Source organism: Salvelinus sp. IW2-2015, linkage group LG9 (genome assembly GCF_002910315.2).
Source record: "Salvelinus sp. IW2-2015 linkage group LG9, ASM291031v2, whole genome shotgun sequence".
Classification (NCBI taxonomy): domain Eukaryota; kingdom Metazoa; phylum Chordata; class Actinopteri; order Salmoniformes; family Salmonidae; genus Salvelinus; species Salvelinus sp. IW2-2015.
Genome location: NC_036849.1, coordinates 28,677,669 through 28,702,638, shown reverse-complemented (window position 1 = coordinate 28,702,638; position 24,970 = coordinate 28,677,669). Strand labels below are relative to the sequence as shown.

The following is a 24,970-nucleotide window of genomic DNA, read 5'->3' as shown; positions in this document are numbered from 1 at the left end:
TTGGAGGCAAAGGGGGGTCCGACCCGGTACTAGATGGGTGAACCTAATAAACTGACCGGTGACGTATAAGTAATCTCCTCTGTGTTTTTACCATCTCAGAAAGGGCATTATTTGGCGCCATTCCACCAGTCCTTTGTGAATTACCCAAGCCCCAAACCCAGCCTGCCAGAGCTGACCATCCTCAGTCCCATGTCAGATAATGACAGGAAAGTGGTCACACACACCACACCTGGATCTAAATAGTATTTGTTTACTTTCTGTTTTTTTAGGTTGGACTTTGCACTTTTCCATTGGTTCCATTAAACTGGGGAAGTTAAATCAAATGCACATTAAATATTTGAAAGGGAAACTAATACTTTTTCCGACCTGTATCTGGCACACAGACTCCCCCACGCCTTTTTAAATGTATTTTTATTTCACCTTTAGTTAACCAGGTAGGCCAGTTGAGAACAAGTTCTCATTTACAACTGCGACCTGGCCAAGATGAAGCAAAGAAGTGCGACACAAACAAAAACACAGAGTTAACCATGGAATAAACAAACATACAATCAATAACACAATAGGAAAAAATCTATATACAGTGTGCAAATGAGGTAAGATTATGGAGGTAAGGCAATAAATAGGTCGTAGTGGYGAAGTAATTGCAATTAAACACTGGAGTGATAGATGTGCAGAAGACGAATGTGCAAGTAGAGATACTGGGGTGCAAAGGAGCAAAAAATTATATAACAATAACAATATGGGAATGAGGTAGTTGGATGGGCTATTTACAGATGCGCTATGTACAGGTGCAGTGATCTGTGAGCTGCTCTGACAGCTGATGCTTAAAGTTAGTGAGGGAGATATGAGTCTCCAGCTTCAGTGATTTTTGCAATTCGTTCCAGTCATTGGCAGCAGAGAACTGCCTACCTCAGCTGACAAGTGTTTTTAGTTAGGAGAGCCATTTGATAGCCCAGCCAAATGGGAAACGATCCTAGAAATATAATCCTATTGCTGGAAGTTTTCTTTCATGTTGTAATGTTCTCCACTGCATTTTAAAGTGCTGTTTGTTTTTAACTCCCTAGCTCTTCAATGACCTGTTCAAGAAAAACGCCAACCGATCGGAGAGAGCAGAGGAGAAACACAACCAGAACTACTTCATGGAGATGATCACTGTGGAAGGGGTTTACTTTATGTACAGTATGTGAAAAGTTAGATGCACAAATATCATACCCCCCCAAAGAAAATGCTAACCTTCCCTGTTATTGTAATGGTGAAAGGTTCGCATGTTTTGGGGGTATGATATTTGTGCGTCTAACTTTCTCACTCATCATTAACCAGACGGCATAAAAGGTTATCGATGGTGCATCCATCCCTTGTCCAATAAGGAACAATCCCTTGTTTACTGCAGGTGGCAAGACACTGGCTAATGATACCTGGCAACTTCAAAACATCAGTCAGGTGGGGACGAAGATATCATTCCATTTAAAGAGTTGATAGCAGAGTCTGGTCTGAATGATATGACATTTTTACTCTATTTGCAGCTCAAATCAATTAAAAAAAATGTATTTCCTCAAAGGGTATTGGTGTGTGATGGACAACAAACTGAGGGGTGCTGCTAATGGGAAAGGAACGGTTTACACCTTATACAATCTGGTTGGCCTCCTCCCCAAACAGCAACATTTCTACAAGACTTGGGTGTGTCTCTCACTGCAGCACAGTGGGATGCGAAATACACAAAGGAAGGCCAATGCAGTGATGCTATCAGTCAAATGGACAGTACTTATAAATTGCAATGTGCGTAACCGCAGTGCTTCAGCATGGACATTTGGTTAAGGCAATTCATGGACTTATTGACAATGGAACGAACGGTATCGGTCCTCCAGGGCTATGCCAATGGACTATAGCAGGGGTAGGCAACCCTGTTCCTGGAGTGCCGCAGGTACTGCAGGGGTTTTGTTCCAACTAGGCACCACATCTAATCAACTGAGCTAATTGATCAGTGATTGCCTTAATTCAACACATCTGGTCTTCCAGGTAAGTTAAACCAAAAACATCGAGTGCCCAGAACGAGGGTTGCCTACCCCTGGACTAGAGGGTCTTTGGGACTGTACTTTGATAGGCTGATGAGGAATTTGTTGAGTTATGTTATGATTATTTCAATGTAACTTATTGAAAGTGAGGCACCTGCATGTCTGCTAGGAGTCTCTAGTAGGTGTTGGAACATGTAATTTGATTCACACGACTTTTCCAGACAATACTTTTAAATGTTTAATTCACTTTATTGAAATGCTGATGTTTGGCTCTACYGACTGATAAAGCAGAACATTCATCCTATAATCATTGTTAATACAAACAAAAATGTGTAATGGGTCCACACAAAAATATGTCACATAAAGCTTACTTCGTTATTCAATGTTTTTAATTATTTTCACTGCATCAGCATACACAGATGTTTGGGCTTTACAGCCTTCAGTGTTTATACATACATTGAACATGTGGATTTGATGTGTTTTTTTTTTCAACCAGCAGCAGGGACAGCAGGAGACTGCTACTAACATGGCTCCATGGACGTGGCAAGAGGATTGTCTGGCTTTAGTCTCTGCTTCATCTGCTGCATGTTGTTGGAATAAACTGTATATACAGCACTTAAACCACTCATACCGCTGCCCTTGTGATCATTTTTACTGATTCATAAACAATAATACTGAAAAAAGGGGATGTGACTGAACATGATTGTGATAATAAAAGAAACATGTCTGAAGACTCATTAATCAAACTTGGTCGCTGCTTTTGTAAACCTCCCCACATCGTTTCTTGTCTGGCCTTGTCACACCCTGATCTGGTTCACCTGTCCTTGTGATTGTCTTCACCCCCTCCTGGTGTCACTTATTATCCCCGGTGTATATATCCCTGTGTTTCCTGTCTCTCTGTGCCAGTTCATCTTGTTTGCCAAGTCAACCAGCGGTTTTCCTTGCTCCTATTTTTCCCGGTCTCTGTTTGTTTCTAGTCCTCCTGGTTTCAACCCTTGCCTGTACTGACTCCGAACCCGCCTGCCTGACGACTCTGCCTGTTCTGACCAACAGCCTTCCTTGGACTCGGATCTGGTTTCTGACCCCTGCCTGGCCTGACCTTGAGACTGCCTATCCCCTGGTACTGTTTGGACTCTGACCTAGTTTATGAACTCTCACCTGTCCCAAACCTGCCTTTGCCTACTCCCTTTGTTATAATAAATATTGGAGCTCTACCATCTGCCTCMTCTGTCTGCATTTGGGTCTCGCCTTGTGCCCTTATAGGCCTATAATTATCATGAAGTAAACATGCACATGTTCAGAGCCATGACTCATTTTAGTCTGCACTCTGCCGCTGTCATTGGCAGCTTGCAGGCATGCCTTCCCGGAAAGATTTGGAAATAGTGATGTTTTAATACCATGGGTTTTTTCAAATCTGATTTGGCTTGCCTTAGAGCTAAATGGTGAGAATTCTTTAGATTCCTTCATCGGACTGTCATCACTTCAGTGGAAACACAACAGCTCCCCTGAACACACAGGACAGTCAGACTTACTGTACAGTGCATTCAGAAAATATTCATACAACTTGACTTAATCTATTTAATTCATTTTAAATTCAGGCTGGAATGCAACAAAATGTGGAAGAAGTCAAGGGGTATGAATACTTTCTGAAGGCACTCTGCTGTATATCCTGCATGCAAAATACACATTTGACATGCACCAGCTCTTCATCTACTAAATCTTTGAGAGGTCTGAGAGTATCAAAAGGTTTTAACCTAAAATATTTTGCTTTCATTAACTTTCACAAACATGTCAATCAATACGACTAAATTGCAACAACAAAAAAATACAAATATACATGACTCTATAAAAGTGACAAAACAAAGTCATTACTGTATACTGTAGTAATGCAAATATAAATACATTATTTCTTGAAATAGTATAATGCTCTTTCTCGTAAACAGCAGCCGTTTTAGAAAAATGTAAATATGTGACACATCACCACAGAAACCTGCCATATTGTGATCTTCTGGAAATAATTTCTCATAGGCTTGTGGACAGGGCCCACAGCAGGCCTAGCAGTAACAAAGTCAGACAGTTGGCCCCAGCCGCCACGGATGAGTTTCTGAACTTGATGCGGCCCTCCACAGTTGGGTAAACCCTCTTCATCTCCTTGATGTAGTTGGCGAAAACCGAGATGTCCAGATCACCTATAGGCGATAGTATAGAAAATATGAGTTTAATCCTCTGTTGGGGTTATAGATTTTTTACATATTTTTTTTACATGCACTACAGTATTCACTCACTGTATGGCTTGAGGTAAGGCATCAAGGTTGCCACAACCAATATTAGCTAAAACCATGTTTATTAACAAGATCATTTGAACCAGCTGTGAATTTGTTTACTGCATTGTAATGGCATATTTTTAAGCCTGGATGACATGCAATACACCCCCATAAGCAAAGTCAACAAGTATTTTAAGCCTGTACTCGTGAAGTAATAATGGGTCTCTTCAAGTGCTTACGCGTTCATGTAACTAGGATACTTTTTTCACAGATATTTTCTGGAAGTTGAAGGCCTTTTATTTAATATTTTCTGTAATGTAATGTCATATACAGTATTACAGTCTTACAGCAGCAGAGCCAACGCCTTCATCTGTGCAGTGTTTTAGCTTTTAGAGGACAAATACAGAAGTATTTTTTCATGTATGAAAAATGTTTAAGGAAAGGTTGTTTAGATTGTACGTACAGTAATGTGCTTCTGTCAAATATTTACTTTGGGTCTCGGAAACAACTCTGAAGTGTTTAACAGGCCCAGAGCTCACACAATGCTAATTCATGGTAACACCTGCTGTTACTCTTGAGTGACACTCACTGGTCGGACATACACCAGACCCTGTATGTGAACATTTTCTAATGTAACACTGAATGGCAACCAATTCTAATGTACACTGAAATGGCAAACTCAATCTAATGTACTCTGAATGGCATACGATATTCTAATTAACATCGGGGTTACAACCAATTCCTATGTAAACATCTAATGGCATACCAATTCTAATTGTAAACACTGAATGTCCAATCCAATTTCCTAATGTAACACTGAATGGCAACCAATTCTAATTGCTAAACGCACTGAATGGCAACCAATTCTAATGTAACACTGAATGGCAACCAATTCTAATGTAACACTGAATGGCAACCAATTCTAATGTAACACGAATGGCAAACAATTCTTACATGTAACACTGAATGGCAACCATTCTAATGTAACACTCTGAACTGGCAACCAATTCTAATGTAACACTGAATGCTAACCTTTAAAGGTTGCTTGTTGGTCATAAGGAAAACTACTTAGTTAGCTGTATCCCAGTGAGCACAAGATGTTGAAAATATGTATTTTCAACTAAATCAACATATTTTGCTCATTGGGATGTTGCTAGTCAAATCGAGGAGGATGACACCATGGTCTCCTAAACTAGTGTTTTGTCATAACCTTGACACAGACGCTCACCAGATGAGACAGCCACGTCCAACGGCCCATTAAACTGAGGTTACAACAACTCAAAGGCATTTTCAGAAAACAGAGAACATGATTTCTCATTTGAGAATTGGATATTTGTCCTCCAAAATAGTTACTACATGAGCATATTTGTAATTTATAATGAGGCACAGGGGTAATTTATTCCTATTTTTCATTCAATTTCACTACCAACAGGGCTTCAGTACATACAGTGCATTCGGCAAGTATTCAGACCCCTTGACCTTTTCCACATTTTGTTACGATACAGCCTTTTTCTAAAATTTATTAACTTGTTTTTCCCCCCTCATCAATCTACATACAATACCCCATAATGACAAAGCAAAAACAGTGTTTTAGGAATTTTTGCACATTTCTAAAAAATAAAAACTGAAATATCACATTTACATAAGTATTCAGACCCTTTACTCAGTACCTTGTTGAAGCACCTTTGGCAGCGATTACAGCCTCGAGTCTTCTTGGATATGAGCTACAAGCTTGGCACACTTGTATTTGGGGAGTTTCTCCCATTATTCTCTGAAGATCCTCTCAAGCTTTGTCAGATTGGATGGGGAGTGTCGCTGCACAGCTATTTCAGGTCTCTCCAGAAATGTTTGATTGGGTTCAAGTCCGAGCTCTGGCTGGGCCACTCAAGGACATTCAGAGACTTGTCCCAAAGCTGATCCTGCGTTGTCTTGGCTGTGTTCTAAGGGTCATTGTTCTGTTGGAAGGTGAACCTTTGCCCCAGTCTGAGGTCCTGAGCGCGCTGGAGCAGGTTTTCATCAAGGATCTCTCTGTACTCTGCTCTGTTTCATCTTTCCCTCGATCCTGACTAGTTTCCCAGTCCCTGCTGCTGAAAAACATCCCCACAGCATGATGTTGCCACCACCATGCTTCACCGTAAGGATGGTGCCAGGTTTCCTCCAGACGTGACGCTTGGCATTCAGGCCAAGCAGCAGTTCAATCTTGGTTTCATCAGACCACGAGGAATTTTTGTTTCTCAAGGTCTGAGAGTCCTTTAAGCGGTCTGTCATGTGCCTTTTACTGAGGAGTGGCTTCCGTCGTAACTGGAAGGTTCTCCCATCTCCACAGAGGGACTCTGTAGCTCTGTCAGAGTGACCATCAGGTTCTTGGTCACCTCCTTGGCAAGGCCCTTCTCCCCCGATTGCTTAGTTTGGCCAGGCGGCCAGCTCTAGGAAGAGTCTTGGTGGTTCCAAACTTCGTCCATTTAAGAATGATGGAGGCTACTTGGTTCTTGGTGACCTTCAATGCTGCAGAAATGTTTTGGTACCCTTCCCCAGCTCTCTGTACCTCGACAACAATCCTGTCTCGGACCTCTACGGACAATTCCTTTGACCTCATGGCTTGGTTTTTGCTCTAACATACACTGTCAACTGTGGGACCTTATATAGAAAGGTGTGTGCCTTTTCCAAATCATTTGCAATCAATAGAAATTTTTTCCAAGGTGGACTCTCAATCAGTTGTAGAAACAGCTCAAGGCATGATCAACAGAAACAGGATACACCTGAGCTCAATTTCGAGTCTCACAGCAAACAGTATGAATACTTAAGTAAATAAGGGTATTTCTATTTTAGTTTTGCAATATTTTCTAAAACCTTTTTTTGCTTTGTCATTATGGGGTATTGTGTGTAGATTAATGAGAAAATATTATTGAAATCCCATTTTAGAGTAAGGCTATAAACATAACAAAATGTGGAAGAAGTCAAGGAGTCTGAAATACTTTCCAAATGCACTTTATACAATTTGGTTTCTCGAGTTTATTCAGTGAGGTGTAATGTAATGATTAGAGCTCACATAATTTAAGCAATAAGGCACACCAGGAAGTGCTGTGCCATGAATAACTCCATTGTGTCCTCCTCCCAGAGTGCTAAGAACCTTGGCGTGATCCTGGACAACACCCCTGTCGTTCTCAACTAACATCAAGGCGGTGACCCGTTCCTGTAGGTCATGCTCTACAACATTCGCAGAGTACGACCCTGCTCTCACACAGGAACGGCGGCAGGTCCTAATCCAGGCACTTGTATCTCCCGTCTGGATTACTGCAACTCGCTGTTGGCTGGGCTCCTGCCTGTGTGCCATTAAACCCCTACAACTCATCCAGAAGCCGCAGCCCGTCTGGTGTTCAAACCTTCCCAAGTTCTACTCACTGTCACCTGCTCCTCCCCGCTCCTCCGCTCTCTCCACTGGCTTCCAGTTGAAGCTCGCATCCGCTACAAGACCATGGTGCTTGCCTACGGAGCTGTGAGGGGAACGGCACCTCCGTACCTCAGGCTCTGATCAGGCCCTACACCCAAAACAAGGACACTGCGTTCATCCACCTCTGGCTGCTCGCCTCCCTACCTCTGAGGAAGTACAGTTCCCGCTCAGCCCAGTCAAACTGTTCACTGCTTGATTCTGTGGTTAGCTTGAAAGTGTCTGTATTTGCTAATTTGATGATTGTGTCCATTTATGTGTTTATGGGTTCTCGTCTGCTAGTGTTTATGTGTAGTGTGTGGCACCAGTGACAAACTCCCTCAGACGCAGGTCAGTGGAGTCAATCACCAACCTTCCGGAGACACCTGAAACCCCACCTCTTTAAGAATAACCTAGGATAGGATAAAGTAATCCTTTCTAACCCCCCCCCCCCTTAAAAGAGTTAGATCACTATTGTAAAGTGGTTGTTCCACTGGATATCATAAGGTGAATGCACCAATTTGTAAGTCGCTCTGGATAAGAGCGTCTGCTAAATGACTTAAATGTAAATGTAAATACAGTCACAGGTAAATGGCGTTGTTAGGGTTCCACAAGAAGATATAGTCCAGACAAAAATCTGGTTGTTAGTTCTTTTGGGCATGTTGCTACATAATTAAATTGAGGAGTTTAGCACAACAGCCACAGGCTTCATCATTGACGATGTCATCATTGACGATGTCATCCCCACAGTGAATATAAGAACGTATCCTAACCAATCCACATCGATGGGGCTATTGTTGAGTGGGTCGAGAGCTTTAAGTTCCTTGGCATCCACATCACTAAGGACTTAACATGGTCCACACACACCCGCACAGTTGTGAAGAGGGCACGGCAGCGCCTCTTCCCCCTCAGGAGGCTGAAAAGATTTGGCATGGGCCCTTAGATTCTCAAAACGTTCTACAGCTTTACCATCAAGAGCACCTCGACTGGCTGCATCACCGCTTGGTATGGCAATTGCACCGCCCTTGATCGCAAAGCGCTACAAAAGGGTGGTGCGGACAGCCCAGTACATCACTGGGGCCGAGCTCCCCTACATCCTGGACCTCTATATCAGGCCGTGTCAGAGGAAGGCCTGAAAAATTGCCAAAAACTCCAGSCACCCAAGCCATAGACTGTTCACCTTGCTACAGTTCGGAAAACGGTAACGGAGCATCAGCTCTAGGACCAACAAGCTCCAAAACAGCTTATAAGACTGCTAAATAGCTAGACTGCTAAATAGTCAATTAATAATACCTAAACTATCTGCACTGACTCTATCTTGCACTGACTGCACACACATTCACTAGACTTTATATACACACCATATACACACTCACTAGACTATATATATACACACCATATACACACATTCACTAGACTATATACACACCATATACACACTCACTAGACTATATATACACACCATATACACACATTCACTAGACTTTATACACACCATATACACACTCACTAGACTATATTCTAGATCCACATTGATCTGGTACTGGTAATACCTGTATATAGCTCCACATTGATCTGGTACTGGTTCAGAATAGTACATCACGCATTGTATATAGCTCCACATTGATCTGGTACTGGTAATACCTGTACATAGCTCCACATTGATCTGGTACTGGTACTGCTGTACCAAGCTAAATGCTAGGCTGGAAGCAAAGGGAAATATTGTGCGAGTTGAGATAAATACAAGAGATGTTTCGACAGCAACATGAACATGATATTCTTATGAGGCGCAGTGATCATTTTCAGGTGGAACTGTTAGCGACCATAGTGTGCCTGTGACCACCAATACAGCATGGTTTGGAACGCTGCTTGTCCAGTCAGCATCTAGGATCCAAACAAACAATTTTATAATTCCCTATCCTCCATGACAGACGGTCATTTCAATGTGAAAGTTCTGTATCTTTGCACCTTCCTGAACAGGCCCCTGTTCTGTTCAAACCATCTCACCCTGCCCAATGGACTCACCAGTGTCATGTTTCAGTTTCTCCTCCTTGATCATGGTAAAACCATCTCCTCCGTCTGCAATGTAGGATGGTAGGACCAGCTTGTACAGCCTGTCTGGATCCAGGGATTCGTATCTGGGCACACGGCACTGAGAGCAGCGGAGGCTCAAGGACGTCACACGGTCCCCCACCGACCGTGACAGGTCGTATTCAACATGGATTCCTGGGAAGTTGAAGCAGCCAGAAAGGGATTTAGTATCAATCTTTACATTTGGTGGCAGCAGTGGGATCCAAAAATACAATTTGTTGGTCAATAAACTGTATACAAAAAGTACAGGAAGGAATTAAGTAAAATCTATAAAGACCACAGTGAGTGTATTACAGGAGTGGTGTTTCATTCAAAGGAATGTAAAATATAAATATAATGTACAGTATATCGTCCAATTATATTTTTCAACCACAGTGCCCAAAATAATCACTTATTGACTGGTACCTGAAACTTGAAGAAATTCTCCTCTGCTGCTCCCGTATCTTCGGACAGAGTTTTCAAATGCCTTTTTCAAGGTTGATCCCTTCAACTGCACCAGATCAAAAGTGCCCCCGAATGGTAAGACTGATATAACTTCCTCCATGGTGATGGTGCCTTGAGAAAACAATGTAGAATAAATGTATGGTGTCCATAATATGGACAGCCTTACTCTGTAGAAGTTTATTTGGACAGCCTTACTCTGTAGAAGTTTATTAGGACAGCCTCACACTGAAGAAGTTTATTAGGACAGCCTCACACTGAAGAAGTTTATTAGGACAGCCTCACACTGTAGAAGTTTATTAGGACAGCCTCACACTGAAGAAGTTTATTAGGACAGCCTCACACTGTAGAAGTGAGGACCTTCATTTCTGAAGTCATGAATGGCATCACTGTAAAGTGGCTACTTTTTCCACTTTAAAATGACTGTTTAGTTAGTAATATAAGGATTCTTAAATTAGTTTGCAGAACTTTCAAACACCTTATGAACCCATTATGAGGTATGACACACCATTTTTGTGACTTTCATCAATTCCGGTCCTTATGCCTCCACTGTTCAGGATGCATAAACTGACGTGATTCCACTGGATCTCATCTGCATACTTGATATTGTGATGAATCTAGAAGAGTCAGTGGAAACACAATGGTCACACACTTCAGTATAGGGGAAAGCCCTCAATCTGGGGCAAGTCCACCTGTAATGGACAGAAGACTGAGATACTTCCACCTGGGCTGAGAATGATATTCCGCATGGTGAAAGCTTCTGCTACGTACTCACCATTGCGTCACAGATGAGGTTCCCCAGGTTGCACTCTCGGAACCGGCACTCATTAAAGGTTCCATTGAGATACACCAGGGTTTTCCCCACGTACTGAGACGAGTACTGGGCCAAGTTCTTCTTCCACTCGTCAACATCAGCAAGGATACCTGGATCTGACAGACAGAGACAGGAGTCATGTTGTTTTGTGTAAAACATGGCTTTGAATGAATGTTCAGCAAAAGAGGAAAGCAATGACTGCAGTTAGGCCTCGATTCAATCAGATCGAGCGTTAACCTGCGTTGTCCGACATCCGCATAGTGGATGTTTTGGCGGTGTTGGAGATAACTAACTGCGTAACTGCGGTATGAGCCGATAGGAAGGGAGTGTCAAAAAATACTCCCTTCCTAGTATCTCTACTGTGTTAAAAGTTCAAAACCACAATAGAAGGTGTAGGCTCAAGCGATGATATAAATATGTCAAATCGATGTGTAGACAATAGTACATCACGCATTAGAGTGTTCRAACTTGTAATGCGGCTGCATAGGATTTGTCTGATATAAAGTCGCATGTTGTTTTGTTGCATCCAATAGCAGTGTCCGCGATAAGTTAACACAATGATCTTCTTCTGGTTTGACAGCTATAACGCAGTTCCACCTCAGACACCGCCAAAACAACCACTGTGTTGGCTAGTGCATATTGACGTCTATTGTTATCAGTCAGATCCAGATGGTAAGTCACAACTCTTCCAGTAGTTTACCCTGGGCTATGCTGCTGTCCAGCAGGATGGGGTTTCCATTCGCCTTCACCACGTTCCCGGCTTTATCAAAGACCAACTTGAGGTATCCCAGGTACTTCCCAAAGGCAAAAGCCTGTACCACAGGGACATCTCTCCCGTCCTCAGACCTCACCATGAAGGGGTAGGGACCCGTCGGCACCTCTGAAGATGGGACACTCCCTACAATGACAAACAGGCCTTTTATCTATCTTCCTCCCACTTGACTATTTCACATTTTAATTTTATCATTGTGTCTTAACATTGACAGGCTACATTGACACTTGACAGTGTGTGCTTCATTCAAATTATGCCAATATCTCAATTTGGTTAGTAACATACACTACCGTTCAAAAGTTTGGGGTCACTTAGAAATGTCCTTGTTTTTGAAAGAAAAGCACATTTTTTGTCCATTAAAATAACATCAAATTGATCAGAAATACATTGTAGACATTGTTAATGTTGTAAATGACTATTGTAGCTGGAAACGGCRGATTTTTATTGGAATATCTACATAGGCGTACAGAGGCCCATTATCAGATACCATCACTTCTGTGTTCCAACAGCACATTGTGTTAGCTAATCCAAGTTTATTATTTTAAACAACAGTCTCAACATCAACAGTGAAGAGGTGACTCCGGGATGCTGGCCTTCTAGGCAGAGTTCCTCTGTCCAGTGTCTGTGTTATTTTGCCCATCTTAATCTTTTATTTTTATTGGCCAGTCTGAGATATGTCTTTTTCTTTGCAACTCTGTCTGGAAGGCCAGCATCCCGGAGTCGCCTCTTCACTGTTGACGTTGAGACTTGTGTTTTTCAGGTACTATTTAATGAAGCTGCCAGTTGAGGACTTGTGAGGCGTCTGTTTCTCAAACTAAACACTCTAATGTACTTGTCCTCTTGCTCAGTTGTGCACCGGGTCCTCCCATTCCTCTTTCTATTCTGGTTACAGCCAGTTTGCGCTGTTCTGTGAAGGGAGTAGTACACAGCGTTGTACGAGATCTTCAGTTTCTTGGCAATTTCTCGCATGGAATAGCCTTCATTTCTCAGAACAAGAATAGACTGACGAGTTTCAGAAGAAAGGTATTTGTTTCTGGCCATTTTGAGACTGTAATCGAACCCACAAATGCTGATGCTCCAAATACTCAACTATTCTAAAGAAGGCCAGTTTTATTGCTTCTTTAATCAGAACAACAGTTTTCAGCTGTGCTAACATAATTGCAAAAGGGTTTTCTAATAATCAATTAGCCTTTTAAAATGATAAACTTGGATTAGCTAACACAACGTGCCATTGGAACACAGGAGTGGTGGTTGCTGATAGTGGGCCTCTGTAARCCTATGTAGATACTCCATAGAAAATCAGCCGTTTCCAGCTACAATTGTTATTTGCAACATTAACAATGTCTGCACTATATTTCTGTGCAAAAAATGTGCTTTTCTTTCAAAAATAAGGACATTTTTATGTGACCCCAAACTTTTGAACGGTAGTGTATTTCCTTGCTGAACAAGAAACTCCCAAAATGTGACTGATATGATAAAACCTAAGAGGATACTTGTGAAAGGCTGACATGGTGGACATTGACACTGTTTACACATCCACATAGTTCAACTTTCTTTTATGATCTAGAGCTGTAATCACAGAGCTATGACAATGTAACAACTGAATAATTGGGCACCTGTGTAGAGGAAAGTGTTGGTGTGTCCTCCGATGACCAGGTCCACGCCTTTCACTCGCTTGGCGATGTCTATATCCACGTCAAATCCAGAGTGACCAAGTGCGATGATCTTATTGTAACCAAGAGTGATCAGTTTATCCACCTGGACCTGCAAGGCTTTGATCTCATCCTCAAAGATCAGGTGTGGACCTGGAGTGTACACAATAGAAAAGTTTAACGTGAGTCACACAACTGAGTGACTTGACCTGAAATTCCTCCAATAAGCTAGTGATTAAGCGAGCAACCCATCAAATGATCCATCAATCAAACCATCTATTTTACCTGGTAAGGATAAGACTGGAGTTTCCACTGAGGTGTAACCTACCACAGCCACTATTTCAGAGCCCATCGTGAATGTTGTGTAGGGTTGATAGTAACCATTGATAGTTGGGGCGAGTGTTGCATCTGCCTTGATGTTGGCACTGAGAACAGTGAAGTTCACCTGCTGCAGAAAAGGGCGGAGCAGGCCCTCCACTCCATTGTCAAACTCATGGTTTCCAAATGCCTGAAAGCCAGGGAAAGATAACTGTTACCTGTCTCACTACATGATTATATGAATTAAATATTCCGTTGTCTCTGTGTTGTGTGTGTGTGTGTGTGTGTGTGTGTGTGTGTGTGTGTGTGTGTGTGGTGTGTGTGTGTGTGTGTGTGTGGGTGTGTGTGTGTGTGTGTGTGTGTGTGTGTGTGTTTGTGTGTGTGTGTGTGTGTGTGTGGTGTGTGTGTGTGTTGTGAGATACTGAGAAGATAAAGTGTGATAAAATGTAACTCTATACCTAATTCACAATTCATCAAGGTTGATGGAAATGGCTTACCATCGCATCATATCCAAGCTTGTTCATGAAATACGCAGCTTCCTCCCCTTTGTAGTAGTTGAACCAGACAGTACCCTGAAACTGATCGCCAGCATCCAGCAATAACACATTCCGTTCTTTGCTCCGGAATGTCTGCTATTTTTGTGAACCTCCTGGCCACTCCGCCAAAACAAGGACTACCTGGGCTACATTTACCCGACTCTTACTATTTCTCCTCAATCGAGCATGAGCATCGTTGGGTGTGTGTAGCAATGTAAGCTCGAAAGTTGACACACTTTCAAAATGCATGAAGAAAAAGAGCGAAGCCAAAGGCATGCACGGAGGCAGAGTCCTCCACACATCCATTTCACTCATATCAAAGCGTTGTACTGTGCAATATGCTCTGTGCCTAGACTCCAGTTCCAAATTAAACTAATTTAGTAGGCGTGTACATGGGTAGTTAAGTGTTAACACATGTTTATACTTGGCCTCGGATGTTGTTTGCCGTTGTCGTCTGTCCCTATAATTTTCTCCACAACAGAACAATGGTAGGTTTAGTTGAGGAGCTAAGACCACATGAATACCCATTCATGTTTTCCACACAGTGCCTCACTATAATTACCATGTGGCTACGCTGGATTTATATGGCCTAAATATATGCAAACCTTCATTCAGTTTCATTCGGCAACACTTCAATGCATTCTGTTTTCAGTGTCAAGTAAAATGTACATTACACCAGTCTCAACGCCAACGTGAAGAGGCGACCCCGGAATGCTGGCCTTCTAGGCAGAGTTCCTCTGTCCAGTGTCTGTGTTATTTTGCCCATCTTAATCTTTTATTTTTATTGGCCAGTCTGAGATATGGCTTTTTCTTTGCAACTCTGCCTAGAAGGCCAGCATCCCGGAGTCGCCTCTTCACTGTTGACGTTGAGACTGGTGTTTTGCGGGTACTATTTAATGAAGCTGCCAGTTGAGGACTTGTGAAGAGTCTGTTTCTCAAACTAGACACTCTAATGGGCCTCTGTACGCCTATGTAGATATTCCATTAAAAAATCAGCCGTTTCCAGCTACAATAGTCATTTACAACATTAACATTGACTACACTGTATTTCTGATCAATTTGATGTTATTTTAATGGACAAAAAATTTGCTTTTCTTTCAAAAACAAGGACATTTCTAAATGACCCCAAACTTTTGAACGGAAGTGTATGCTATGATCCAGCATATCATTGTCACAGGGTAGACATCAGCATTATGAGAAATGCTGCCCAGTAGCAAGGTCCAAAATACATAGACTCTTGGGGGTGTCATGAAACTCTTGGAGGTGTTCTGAAAATAGGGTTGCTGTCAATTGTTATAGGAAAGTACTACAAATGTGATGTGTTACTCTGTTTGTGAGGCTGTAAAAGTGATAGACCACATGAACTTCAGACCAGATAAATACCTCTATTCTACCCGTGCTTGATTGAACCTGCTAGGCTCAATTTACTTCCCCGACTAAGAACACTATGTAACAGTACCCTCTAGTGAATATTGAAGGTAAATTAAAGCCCACCGAAGCCTTTCATGAAGTACAGCTCCCTTTCAAATATGTTTTCAGTGAAATCCTGATTCACGTCATCAATTTCAGTGCAATTTTCAGTTCCCTTTAATCTCTTTAGGGAGGCTCTCGTTATGGACTCTATTTTGGAGGATTTCTGGCTATCATGTTGCATGCAGCAAAATATTTTTTTTGCCTTTGATTTATATCCCTTCTGTGTGTGATCTGTCACAACAACGCTGTGATACTTCAATGGGAAACCTGCACAGTTAGGATTAATTAGTTAAATGAACATTTGATTAAAGAGTAAAAAACATCAACATTAAGCTATTGCAAGTTTATCAAGGGGTGGCAAGATCAATGCATAAAACAAAAGGTAGAAAAATAGCTTTCAATAAGAGCAAAATATAATATAATTAATTGGATCAAAATAAATGACAAATTAATGGGAATATCTCACTGGTAGGTTTCAAACAAATGTGATGGGCGCAACATGAACGTTTGAATCGTTTTTAAAGTCATATCAAAGTCTGTGCCGCTTTCATGGCTCACCACAAAATGAACTGGACGCAATCTTGGCATCTCCAGAGTTCACATCCTGAGAGATAAGGACATACAACATACTTTAAAAATGTTGTCTCTGGGGTTAGGTGGGGATCCCAAAGGAATGATGGCACATTGCCAGTTTATTCATCAAGTCCTTCATAGCAGACTTCACATGGTACCATCAGTGACATTTTCAAGGCTTTCCTTGTGATCAGAACTGATAGATACAGACACTAAAACTTGACCATCCGAACTGATGCCATTGCTTATAAAGTTGGAATGCCTTTAAACACAGTCACATCCTTATCAGAGTTTCAGAAATATACTGTATATGACATCTGTCATCACTTTATAGATGCCGTGGCTCATTAGAAGTGATGCGGAAATGTGATGTGAAGACTGCACGGCAGGTGGTGACACGTAACACTTCAAACACTCAAAGGTTCCACTGCAATACAACAGAGGAGCTGACAGAGATAAACAGAGAACTTCTCTATGATGAGATCACTGGAGTCAGTCTCAACTCAGAGGGATTTCAATAAAATGACTTCCTTTACTTTTTTGTTTGTAGTGCTTAACAAAGCTTATTATTGCCTTACAAAGGTGTGCACAGTCACAAAGTGGGAAAACTACCCCGAAGCCATAACTGTCAAACTGTAATGAAGAACTTGGTGGTCTGTAAATTCTTAGGCTTTACTTTATGTGTTCGCTCCCAGGTGCTGGTTAGCCGTCACACCGCTCTACAACGTAGCACCATCATCCTCACGCAACTGCCTGAAACAATTCACAATAAGATACCCACATAAACTATACAGAAGTTACCTAGCTATGTAATTACAGGGAATATAACAAGGCACTGGAGGACATTGTACTATACAATTCCTAGCCTACATGTCCGAAATGAAACCAAGACTGTTCTCAGGGCAGGCCTGGTTGTAGCTAGATATGTTTGAGTCGTGTCGGGGACAATTTTAGCATTTTAGCTAACCCTAACCCTTTTCGTAACCTTAACCTAATTCTCTTAACCTGCCACGTTAAACCTGCTGCGTAAGTTCTCCTAACCTGCTGTGTAAGTTCTCCTAACCTGCCACGTAAAGTCACTTCTGCTAGTCAAAACCAGTAGACCTGCCCTGAGAGCAGTCTGAGTATCCACCACAAGAGATTGGTGGCACCTTAATTGGGTAGGACAGGCTTGTGGTAATGACTAGAGAGGAAACATGCATTTCTGATGGACGCATAATGTCTTTGGCTAAATAAAGAATGCTACTTAATAGGGAAAACAGGATGGCTGGAACTATAGAATGAGGAATTAGAATATGGGCGGAGCTACAGATCTCTAATGATGAGACACTATTTATTAATATGATTGACTACACATTTTTCACAGCCTTTCATTCACAAACGGAACTCAATGCTGATTTGATAAGAAAATCTGATTAAATGGGAAGGATTGGCACCATCTACAAAACAAATGGCGTGAAAATAGGTTCCATACATTTTTTTTGTTGCTATTGGTAAGTTGGTATATGTCACGGCCGTCAAAAGGAGGAGACCAAGGTGCAGCGTGGTATGCGTACATTCTTCTTTACTAGAATGAACACTGAACAAAACGAACCGTGAAGCTATACAAATGAGTGCTGACAGGCAACTACACATAGACAAGAACCCACGAATACAAAAGGGAAAATGGCTACCTAAATATGATCCCCAATCAGAGACAATGATAAACAGCTGCCTCTGATTGGGAACCATATCAGACCACCATAAACCTACACATTACCTAGACCTACATACGCTAGACTTACAAACAACCTAGACAATACGAAACTTGCATACCCACCCTAGTCACACCCTGACCTAACCAAAATAATAAAGAAAACATAGATAACTAAGGTCAGGGCGTGACAGTATATTGGTATGCCAACTTTTAATGTCCCTTTAAAATACACTTAAAGATGCACTATGCAAAAATTGCTCTGCCATTTCCTGGTTGCAAAAATTCTAATAGTTTGCCTAATTTCAGTTTATGTGTCGGGGGGCTATCAGTTTATGTGTCAAAACAAGAAAGTATAGCGTAGAGAATGATTGTAGCATCTAGACCGCTGTGAAATATTGTTTACATAATCAAAAATATTGTATTTTCAGCTGTTTGAAGATGGTGAACAAAACTGAAAGCTAAATACGCAAAAACTAAACCTAAAAACAGGAAGCATAGAAAWAGCGCACATAGAACAGATCTACCGCTTCCTAGACTTGCTTTCCATGGGATTTTCTATGTGAATTTTGTCGGGTTGCCCAAAARGTTATGTATTGCAACTTTAAAGGTTCACTCCATATGGGTCAGAGTAGTATATGTTAACCTCCCACTGACTATAATGTATTTGATATTACCCTCAACATAACCTCTCCTGAGTAGACAGATTCTGTGGTCTCTACATCAAATCAAATCAAGTTTATTTTATATAGCCCTTCGTACATCAGCTAATATCTCGAAGTGCTGTACAGAATCCCAGCCTAAAACCCCAAACAGCAAGAAATGCAGGTGTAGAAGCACGGTGGCTGGGAAAAACTCCCTAGAAAGGCCAAAACCTAGGAAGAAACCTAGAGAGGAACCAGGCTATGAGGGGTGGCCAGTCCTCTTCTGGCTGTGCCGGGTGGAGATTATAACAGAACATGGCCAAGATGTTCAAAATGTTCATAAATGACCAGCATGGTCAAATAATAATCAGGAATAAATGTCAGTTGGCTTTTCATAGCCGATCATTAAGAGTTGAAAACAGCAGGTCTGGGACAGGTAGCACGTCCGGTGGACAGGTCAGGGTTCCATAACCGCAGGCAGAACAGTTGAAACTGGAACAGCAGCAAGACCAGGTGGACTGGGGACAGCAAGGAGTCATCGTGCCCGGTCGTCCTGACGCATGGTCCTAGGGCTCAGGTCCTCCGAGAGAGAGAAAGAAAGAGAGAAGGAGAGAATTAGAGAGAGCATACTTAAATTCACACAGGACACCGGATAAGACAGGAGAAATACTCCAGATATAAGAGACTGACCCTAGCCCCCCCGACACATAAACTACTGCAGCATAAATACTGCAGTAGCTGAGACAGGAGGGGTCAGGAGACACTGTGGCCCCATCCGATGATACCCCCGGACAGGGCCAAACAGGCAGGATATAACCCCTCCCACTTTGCCAAAGCACAGCCCCCGCACCACTAGAGGGATATCTTCAACCACCAACTTACMATCCTGAGACAAGGCCGAGTATAGCCCACAAAGATCTCCGCCACGGCACAACCCAAGGGGGGGCGCCAACCCAGACAGGAARACCACGTCAGTGACTCAACCCACTCAAGTGACGCACCCCTCTGAGGGACGGCATGGAAGAGCACCAGTAAGAATCCCAGTGGAGAGAGGGGAACCGGTCAGGCAGAGACAGCAAGGGTGGTTCGTTGCGCCAGTGCCTTTCCGTTCACCTTCACACTCCTGGGCTAGACTACACTCAATCATAGGACCTACTGAAGAGATGAGTCTTTAATAAAGACTTAAAGGTTGAGACCGAGTCTGCGTCTCTCACATGGATAGGCAGACCATTCCAGAAAAATGGAGTTCTATAGGAGAAAGCCCTGTCTCCAGCTGTTTGCTTAGAAATTCTAGGGACAATTAGGAGGCCTGCGTCTTGTGACCGTAGCGTGCGTGTAGGTATGTCGGGCAGGATCAAATCGGAAAGATAGGTAGGAGCAAGCCCATGTAATGCTTTGTAGGTTAGCAGTAAAACCTTGAAATCAGCCCTTGCCTTAACAGGAAGCCAGTGTAAGGAGGCTAGCACTGGAGTAATATGATCAAATYTYTTGGTTCTAGTCAGGATTCTAGCAGCCGTATTTAGCACTAACTGAAGTTTATTTAGTACTATATCCAGGTAGCCAGAAAGTAGAGCATTGCAGTTGTCTAACTTAGAAGTAACAAAAGCATGGATAAATATTTCTGCATCATTTTTGGACAGAAAATGTCAGATTTTTGCAATGTTACATAGATGGAAAAAGCTGTCCTTGAAACAGTCTTGATATGTTTGTCAAAAGAGAGATCAGGGTCCCGAGTAACGCCGAGGTCCTTCAAAGTTTTATTTGAGACGACTGTACAACCATCAAGATTAATTGTCAGATTCAACAGAAAATCTCTTTGTTTCTTGGGAACTAGAACAAGCATCTCTGTTTTGTCCGAGTTTAAAAGTAGAAAGTTTGCATCCATCCACTTCCTTATGTCTGAAACACAGGCTTCCAGCGAGGGCAATTTGGGGGCTTCACCATGTTTCATTGAAATGTACAGCTGTGTGTCATCCGAAAAGCAATGAAAGTTAACATTATGTTTTCGAATGACATCCCCAAGAGGTTAAATATGTTGTGAAAACAATTGTGGTCCTAAAACGGAACATTGAGGAACACCGAAATTTACAGTTGATTTGTCAGGCGACAAACCATCCACAGAGACAAACTGATATCTTTCCGACAGATAAGATCTAAACCAGTCCAGAACTTGTCCGTGTAGACCAATTTGGGTTTCCAATCTCTCCAAAAGAATGTGGTGATCGATTGTATCAAAAGCAGCACTTAGGTCTTGGAGCACGAGGACAGATGCAGAGCCTCGGTCTGACGCCATTAAAAGGTAATTTACCACCTTCACAAGTGCAGTGTCAGTGCTATGATGGGGTSTAAAWCCAGACTGAAGCATTTCGTATAGATTGTTTGTCTTCAGGAAGGCAGTGAGTTGCTGCGCAACAGCTTTTTCAAWWWTTTTTGAGAGGAATGGGTGATTCGATATAGGCCGATAGTTTTTTATATTTTCTGGGTCAAAGTTTGGCTTTTTCAAGAGAGGCTTTATTACTGCCACTTTTAGAGAGTTTGGTACACATCCGGTGGATAGAGAACCGTTTATTATGTTCAACATAGGAGGGCCAAGCACAGGAAGCAGCTCTTTCAGTAATTTAGTTGGAATAGGGTCCAGTATGCAGCTTGAAGGTTTAGAGGCCATGATTATTTTCATCATTGTGTCAAGAGATATAGTACGAAAACACTTGAGTGTCTCCCTTGATCCTAGGTCCTGGCAGAGTTGTGCAGACTCAGGACAGCTGAGCTTTGGAGGAATACGCAGATTTAAAGAGGAGTCTGTAACTTGCTTTCTAATGATCATGATCTTTTCCTCAAAGAAGTTCATTAATTTATTACTGCTGAAGTGAAAGCCATCCTCTCTTGGGGAATGCTGCTTTTTAGTTAGCTTTGCAACAGTATCAAAAATACATTTTGGATTGTTCTTATTTCCCTCAATTAAGTTTGAAAAATAGGATGATCGAGCAGCAGTGAGGGCTCTTCGATTCTGCACGGTACTGTCTTTCCAAGCTAKTTGGAAGACTTCCAGTTTGGTGTGGCGCCATTTCCGTTCCAATTTTCTGGAAGCTTGCTTCAGAGTTCGGGTATTTTCTGTATACCTGGGAGCTAGTTTCTTATGACAAATGTTTTTAGTTTTTAGGGGTGCGACTGCATCTAGGGTATTGCGCAAGGTGAAATTGAGTTCCTCAGTTAGGTGGTTAACTGATTTTTGTCCTCTGATGTCCTTGGGTAGGCAGAGGGAGTCTGGAAGGGCATCAAGGTATATTTGTGTTGTTTGAGAATTTATAGCATGACTTTTGATGATCCTTGGTTGGGGTCTGAGCAGATTATTTGTTGCGATTGGAAACGTAATAAAATTGTGGTCCGATAGTCCAGGATTCTGAGGAAAAACATTAAGATCCACAACATTTATTCCATGGGACAAAACTAGGTCCAGAGTATGACTGTGGCAGTGAGTAGATCCGGAGACATGTTGGACAAAACCCACTGAGTCGATGATGGCTCCGAAAGCCTTTTGGAGTGGGTCTGTGGCCTTTCTATTTGAATATTAAAGTCACCAAAGATTTGAATATTATCTGCTATGACTACAAGGTCCAATAGGAATTTAGGGAACTCAGTGAGGAACGCTGTATATGGCCCAGGAGTCCTGTAAACAGTAGATATAAAAAGTGATTGAGTAGGCTGATTTCATGACTAGAAGCTCAAAAGACAAAATTCTTTTTTTTTTTTTGTAAATTGAAATTTGCTATCGTAAATGTTAGCAACACCTCTGACTTTGCGGGATGCGCGGGTGATATGGTCACTAGTGTAACCACCATCATCTCCACCACCTCCACCATCACTCCACCATCACCATCACTCATCCCCATCCCCATCACCTCCACCACCACCTCACCTCGCCCTGCTCACCATCTCACCCTCCCACCTACACCTTCCACATTCACCTATCATCTCTTCACCCAATCACCTCACTTCCACTGCACTTCCAGCACCACCACTCCACACCATCATCTCCTATCTTCCACCCCGCACCCCATCACCATCACCTCTCATCTACCACAGCCCAGCTCCCACCATCCACTCCATTCATTAACATCTCCCACCATTCACCTCCCTCGTCTCCTACAATCACCGTCCACACCTCCCATCCCCCACCCTCTGATTCACGCCACCATCTCCACCATCACCTCCACACCAATCACCTCCACCACGCACCATCACACCCCACCTCCCCCAGCACTGTCTCCATACCAACCGACTCCACCATCACTCACAACCCTACCATACACCTCCAGTCCAGACAACCTCACACCACCCACTGTCTCTCATACATCACCATCACCTCACCACCCACCATCACCTACACATATCCACCTCCACACATCACCCCAACCCACCACCACCGATCACCTAACGCCACTACCCCTCCCATCCCTCACCAATCACCTACGACCACTACAGCTACCTCCACCTCCCATCATCACCGACATCCGAGGACACCCGCAACCCACGTCAAACCAACCAACCAACCCATCCCACCTACACACCTTCACCATCCCAGCCCCAGCCCAGCCATACGCATTCTCTATCCACCAAGGATTAAATAAGCGACGCCTACACCTATCACTCACCACTCGGCTGTCCCCAGCACGCACACGCACACGCACAAACACAGGCCTGCATCTCCTCTTCGGCATCTGGATCTTTCGACACCTTTCGCACGTGCGCCCACACACCACACACACACACACACACCACACTTCTAGAACAGTGGCTATGGACACACACACATCACCACACAGCACACTATCACCAGCCACTCTCATTCTCTACTCACACATCACACACACAGCTCGACAATCGACATTATCACTTACACAACCACAACACACCACCTACACACAGCACACAACAACACACACTAGCCACACGGTTCCGTCTCACAGCCCTCCACTTAAAAAACCAACAGCTTTTATCTCCGTGAGCTGGTGAATAAAGTGTCACCCCAGATAGTATGACATTACACGGGATCGCTACCTACAAAAGACTGAAATGAGTCCTCCTGGGTGATTCTGCTTGATATTCCATCCACTGATGTCTTTGTGTGTTATCTCAGCATTAGAAAATCCCCAAAGAGAGTACAATATTTTTTTTTAGATGTATCTACTTTTGTGTAATCTTGAAATGTGAGGTTGAACCACTGGTGCAGAACTTTCAAAATGGCCACCCATGCCCATGATCATAATGTTGTAAAGATGAAAGGAGCGTGAGAATTCAGATTAATGTTGGTGAACCAGAAGGATCCTTAGAGAACAACAATACCTACAACATCCACAATGGTAAACGCTCTAGGGTACACGTGTCAAACTCATTCCAGGTAGGGCCAGAGTGTCTGTGGGTTTTCGCTCCTCCATTGTACTTGATTAATGAATTAAGATCATTGATTAGTTTGGAACTCCACTCACCTGGTTGTCTAGGTCTTCATTTAAAGGAATAACCGAAAACCAGTAGTCACTAGGCCCTCCATGGAATACATTTGATACCCCTGCTCTAGGGCATCATCACATTATCCAAACAGAGTAAACCCCCATGTCTTGAGACATCATCGTGCGCTTTACCCTCAACAAAGTGTGGAACRGTTCCACTTCCGACACTTAATGAGTACTGATGGAGTGAGGGAGGCACATTGATGTTTTGTGGCGAGGAMGTTACCAGCCATTCATTCACCTCCTAAATGGACTCTTCAACGATCCATTATCATCATGACCTCCCTGCATAAATACCAGCCAATCATCAATCATCATCTCATTTCCTGTGACACCTTCCATTCCAGGAAATAAAACACTGCTCACGAAAGTGCACTTAGTAAATGGTCCACCGATGCATTCTGGGTAATGCATTATGAGTCATCTACCCTGGAGAGCTTCTGTAATAGGAGTCCTCTTTCCTTTTCCTCTGTATGCTGTGCAAATGAACTTCAGACACTGGCGAGTAGAACTCTTAAAATCTTAGAAGTTACTTTGCTCCTCAGGGCCACCGTACTAGCCTACCATGTAGATTTGCATAAAACGACACAGCAGACAAACTGGGCAGCTTCAACTCCCCAGTCATTTCATTAGTTTTGGGAAACTTCAAAAGGGACCAGTTGAAAATAGTCCCCTTCTCCCTCCTGTCACATTTTTAACAGGAGGCTTTGGAGAAGGATCTGACTGGAATAACCAGCACCATATGTCATCCTA

At 42.7% G+C, this 24,970-nt stretch overlaps 1 pseudogene; it reads right to left on the bottom strand.

Annotated features, from left to right (window-relative positions):
- Window positions 1–2,383: 2,383 nt before the first annotated feature.
- On the bottom strand, window positions 2,384–14,669 carry LOC111968898 (snake venom 5'-nucleotidase-like; annotated as a pseudogene).
- Between the last annotated feature and the right edge of the window lie 10,301 nt (window positions 14,670–24,970).